We start from the raw sequence: 6,243 nt of genomic DNA on the forward strand, positions 1-6,243 counted from the left end.
CGGCACACTAGTGTGCCGCGGAACAGTGGTTGAAAAACACTGCATTATATAGTACTAAACTGCATATTTCCATAAGTAGTGTCTTTTTAATTTCTTTCCTGAAAGTTGCACTGATGGGATTGTCTTGTTTTCTTACTAATTGTATTGTTTTTGTTTGTTTTTTTGTTATCTGAATGTTTGTGTTTCCAACATGGAGCCCTGTTAACCTTCCTATAATCTTTGGGACAGACCATAAAGTTTATTTATCTATGTTTGTTAAACTTCATTGGTGTTTCAGTATTTTCCATCGACTTGAGGCTTTGCAGCTCTGAGGTTGTTCTTCATCATCTTCCAACTTCCTGTTATCTGAAGATGACGGTTTGGGTTTCACTGTCAAACACACATAAACACACATCCTGTTTTTTTGGAAAAGTTAAAGGAGGTTAAAATTAGGCTTCTGGAATGGATTCAACCTCAACCAAGCCAAAAAACCCCCAAACAAATTTAATTGAACTCCACCAGTTTAGTCAATTAGAGCGGTCAAAGTATCAAACTGAAGTAAACCTGGTGGACGGAGGTGAAAACAGGATGTGGTGTCGTTTGCTTGGGGACATTTATGCAAATGCAAAACTGTAAAAAAGTATTGCTCCACTGTTTCAGATCATCAGACACATTTTAATATCAGACATACGTAATCTCTGTAAATACAAAGAGTTATTTCTGAACCATGATTTATTTTATTTAATGGAAAATAGCTGCACAAATCAACGAGTTCCAGTGTGGAAATGACATTGCTACCAAAATCCGACTGGTTTTATCACTTTTGGCAGAAACAAGCAGCCTCCTTCCAAACAAAGTGGGGCATTTTAAACTGATTATCTTTGAATCAGAAATTATAAGTCTAAAATTGTCCTTTTTAGTTCTCATCTGAGTCCTTTGGACATTATTTTGTGTGTCTGCCAGTCTAATCAGGGCAGGAAAACAAATCCTTTTTACGACGTCACAAAGAAACGCCGGCAGTCATCGTCACTGACAAGAAAAAGCCCGATGTACTGGAAGCAGCAACGTTTTATTTCAATATTTAATTCCTGCACTGACTGAGCAAACATTAGTGTCACAAAAGCTTATTTAACAGGCATAAAGTGCAGGTGACTGTAATAAACTAATTTTATGTGCATCTTGGGGACGGGTGATATAATTAGAGAGTCAGGAGTTATAATGTCATTTTTGTCTATGCCAATTTAAACAGTGACAAACTGGAAATTTGAATATGATGTTACCAAATTAAAGTTATATCTTCCCTCACTCATGCTGCCTTCGAAAATAAATGTTTGTTTTTTAATAACAATAAAATCAGTGCCATAAAATACACTTTGCATATAAACTGTATAAGTTGAACCAACTGAAATGCAGGTTTTGCAAATCGATGAAGACGATTGGACCAAGAGTTCAGTAAACTGTTGCAAGAAGCTTGTGGAGAAATTTGGTCTGATTTAAAGGGGATGTATGGTGCAAAATCCACATTGTGCCATATGTCCAATGTATTTTGTGCTTCCATTTGGATTTCTAGTGTTTCTAAAAAAGCCCAAGCGCGTTAAAAAAAAACACACGTCTAGCTGTTTTTTGACAATAAATCAATGTTTATTGTCAAAAAACATTGAGCCGTTTCAAAAACCTTCTCATTAAGCCAGGACAAACACTGTGTGGTTACCTAGCAACCTGAATGAAGCCCATCCTTGCTACCTAGCAACCCAAAGATCTGCAGCACATTTGGTCAGCTGATTTTACCGCTTTTTGCACTGTATGATGGTCCAAGCACTTAAAAAAAAAAAAAACACCCACCCTGACGTTTTTGGCAATAAGGTAATGTTTTTTCTGTGTCATGAAAATGGGCCGTTTCAAAAGCCTCCACAGTGTAACGTCACCAATCAGCAGGCGATGCCTGTTACCTAGTAACCCAAGTGGAGCTGCAGCACATTTGGTCAGCTGGTTTTACTGCTGTATGTGCTGTACAATGGCTGCTGGAAAAGACAAACATTTTGTTGTTGACTTACCATCTAGAGACCACTTGCTGCATTCTTGTTGGTTGTGCAGGAGGCTCCACTTATGCTTTTCAAAGATGTACGGTTGTATAGTTGAGCATCTGTTTGCAGCCATTTTCACCTAGTGTTGGGGGTGGGGGGAGGACGTGGCCAGCAGTGTATTATTTGGATTTAAAGTGACAAGACGCCATAAAACAGCTGATTCTGAAAGGAGCTCACAATAGGCAGAACTGAGCAGAGTGAAGTCTCATCATCTAAGAATGATTTTGAAAAAAATTTGATGAATATGTTTTGTAAAACTGTTCAAGGAAGCATAATAGGTCACCTTCATGGAAAGACAGTGAAGAGAAAAGGTTAACATTTATGAATGTGGAAGTGATCAACTTGAGGAATTAACGAAGCCGAAATTGCTGTAATAGCAGCGTTTTTCTCATCCGCCTCTCCTCTTCCTCTTGACCATACTCCAGTGTTTCCATTGGGTTGATGTCACCACGTTCAAGCGCTGATAAAAAGTAGGTATTGGCACCTTTGGTGGAGTGGGCAGGTGCCAAGTCCTGCTGATAAATGAAGTCAGCATCTCCATAAAGCTTGTCAGCAGAACGAAGCATGAACTTCATGGTCGGCGGCTCGCTGTGGAAACTTCAATCTTGACCTCATCAACATGGACGGCGTGTTTCTCCAGAGTCTGGGACATTAATATTCAAACAAGAAGATTTTGGACCACTGAGCAACAGTCCAGGTATTTCAATTTAATTGATCTGATTAGGACAGTTCACATTAATCAATATTACCACAACTCATGGCAGTGTAAATATGCACAAATTAGCACAATAGCTAAATGTCATCCTTTGTTCTAAGACAAGCAAGGACAAAAAACAAAACACCTCACTATAAAATTCACAGGAGAGAACACAGTACACATAGTTCTAATAAAAGAATTAAAAACATCAACAAAAGAACATTTACACAAGAAAAAACTAATTAACAGACAGAAATAAGCATTGGAAGACATTATAAATGGGTGTAAAACTGCTTCTCTTTCAACCAGTGCTAGAGTTTCTTTTTATAAATTATAACTGGTAGTGTTTTCTTGATAACTTTGATTTGTATTTTAATTGTACAAACTAAGCTAGCCAGGGTTTGTGTATTATCAGATAGTTAGCATCTGGGTGCAACTCAAACATTTTCCTGACAGAAAAGTCAGGGGAGAAAAAAAACTACATAGAATACATGATATTAACAAAATTTAAGACTTAAGTTAAACGTACTTAAGCTCAACTTACATTTTTAAATATAAATTTAAGCCATTTTAAGGATGTCGACACCTTTACAACTCTTGTTGTAACACATCTTTTACAACACTTGTTCCTTCCACTCAATTTTTTATTAATCTGCACTTTGTGACCAGCCAAGTCCTTTGCAAAGACTCACTACTGCTTCCCATTCTGGAGGAGGATGGTAACGACTACGTATATTTCTGAGTAATATTTCTGAATTAATTTATTTTTTTATTGGGTTTGCATCACTTGTCCAGTCCAGAAATGTAAAAAAAAGCTGCAGTAAAACAGCTTTGGAGGCCTAAACAACCCGAAATAAACAGAAACACGTGGTTGAAATATATTTCTCTATGCATATGTGAGATATGTTTCCCTTTCTGGATGTATTTGCTGAAATAGGTTAACTTTTTAAGATTTTCCTGCCTGGAAGAACTCTAATGCAGAAAAAAAGCCACTCACAAATCTCAAAAGCAACCGCTTTTATCACCAAATCAATTATTTTGACATTGATCCTTGGTGCAAAGTTTCTGATTTACATACATTTCTAAGTATCTTTTAACAGTTTTAAGTTACAATAAAGTTTCTTAAATATGGAGGCTGGGGAGTTCCCAGTGAGGACAGGCCAAGGCCAAAAATGTGACATTGTTTTTCAGAATGTGACAAATGTTTATGACAACAGCAAACTACAGTTACTAAACACTGGCTGTCTCCAAAAAGTACACTGCATTATGCCAGGAGGAAGTCTTACTTTAATTCTGCACAGAATTGCAGCTGGGTTCAAAGAAACAGAAGCTTGGTTTGCATGAGCTCATCACACAGAAACATGTTTTCTGGTCAGATGAGGACAGTTTTATTTGTGCTGAGAGAAAAGAAGGAAGTCGGGTTCTGTCAAAGATAAAATACGGTCATCAAGGCTGTTTTCATCAAAAGGTGTAACAGAGGTTATGCTAGTCCTCATGCTGCAAACTGATGATCATGTTTGAGTAGAACAAGAATGAATGGATGAATATTTGAAATGTGAAGAACTGAAATGGATCAAACCAGAGCTTATTTTGCACAATGAAGTTTCACAGACATAGAGAAACGTCCTGAGTGTAATCCAGACGTTTCTCCAGATGAGAAGTCTGCAAGTACACTGCAAAAACACAAAATATTACCAAGTATTTTTGGTCTACTTTCTAGTGCAGATATCATAGGACGCTTGAAATAAGACGTAACTGACAAGTAACTTTTCAGCAAGATTTAGGAGCTTGTTTTTAGTCAATAATTCCTTAATATTGTATTGTCTTGTTATGTATTAAATACTCTGCTAACAGAACCAGTATTACTTATATATAATTACTGACTTAAAACAAGCTCCTATATCTTGCTGAAAAGTTATTTCTAAATTATTTATGTCTTCTGCACTAAAAGAAAAGATAAAACATTTGGTAAGATTCTGTGTTTTTCCAGTGAATAAATGTGACATAACAACTGCAAAGATCATTGATTTCAAGAAACCAAATTTGAATGAACAAATCCTGTGTCTCCCTGAAAAAACAAAAATTATTCTTATATATGACATATTCAGTTTTAAAATAACTTTTTAATGTTGTCAGCATGTTTTTTTCTGACTGGAAGATTCAATGTTTTTGCAGTGTAGTCTTATTTTCTAAATCCAATCAGGTTGAATTAAAATGTATATGTACATTTACAAGTTGCTGGGGTTTCCAACATTGACGTTCTTACTGCAAAGCTCCTGCGCAGCTTTTATAAAAAATTTAAAAATGTGTTCATCCAATGCATTAAAGTTCATAAAGTGCTATTTGAAAGGAAAACAAGATGCATCAGTTTATTTAATAAAACCCCGGTCTGTAACGGCAGATGGCAGCTCACAAAGTTAGAGGTTATATCAATAACAGCTTTTGTTAAATTGAATAAATATAAAAATGCAAGACTCAGCAAGCCTGTGTTTCTCGAGTTCCTGCAGATGTAAGCAAGATATCACAACAATTAGTTCCCACATTACATCATTTTATCACTCATGACACTTCCTTATTAACTTATATGTTTTATTATTATGCTCTACTGGGAAACAATTTCATTACTGCTCATAAACATTTGTATTTTTTTTCTTCCTTTTTAAGTGGATTCATTCCTTTCCACAATCCCCATATGCAGGAGGAATAGCTGCAAAATCAATGACTGGAGATAGAAACTACATTTATATTTAGGATTACGTTGAACTGTGTGTCAATAAATTATAAGGTTGGAGTGGATTGGAAATCGGAAATGAACTGGCTGAGTTTTTCTTTTAAATTGCATTCAGACAATGGTTTCTGTATTAATAAGCTGCATCGAATTAAATAATTGTAAAAATGCAGGAGTCAGCAGCGCTGTAAACAACTGATCATTGCAGTTAGTTCCTACATTACATCATTTGTTTTACATGTTACGAGAAATTATTTCCTCATTGTGTCAGTAATTGTATGTTTTCTTCTTTGTTTCAAGTAGATTCTTCCTTTGCCGAGAAAGAAACGCTGTTCCTTTGTTATTGCCTTAAACTTCTTTGTTGTCTTTGTTTCATTTTGTGGAATGAAGCCCACATTGTTGTTTTCTATGTTTCCTATGTTGTTATATTTCTGCTTTCATAAAATCGAAGGGGAAATCAGCTGTTGTATGAGATCACCAGGTGAAATAGTCTTCTCAGCATTATTCTGGCATTGCATGGAACTTTATTGTTTACTGTAGCTGAGCTCATGCTTTATTGTGTTCCTGCTAGTGAAAAACAGATCTACAGTTTTCAAGATGCAGAAATACAACAATTACAGTCTTCACATTTTCATTTCTTTCTGATTATTTGTACAGTTTTATATTAAGGAGCTTTGCTGCAGTTAGTGGTAGGACTGCTGCTTAAATTCTGACTGAAAAAGGTTTTGTTTTATTGTCACATCAGCACTTTTTTT

The sequence above is a fragment of the Poecilia latipinna genome, unplaced genomic scaffold (genome assembly GCF_001443285.1).
Source record: "Poecilia latipinna isolate Pla-1442-1.1 unplaced genomic scaffold, P_latipinna-1.0 Scaffold1049, whole genome shotgun sequence".
Classification (NCBI taxonomy): domain Eukaryota; kingdom Metazoa; phylum Chordata; class Actinopteri; order Cyprinodontiformes; family Poeciliidae; genus Poecilia; species Poecilia latipinna.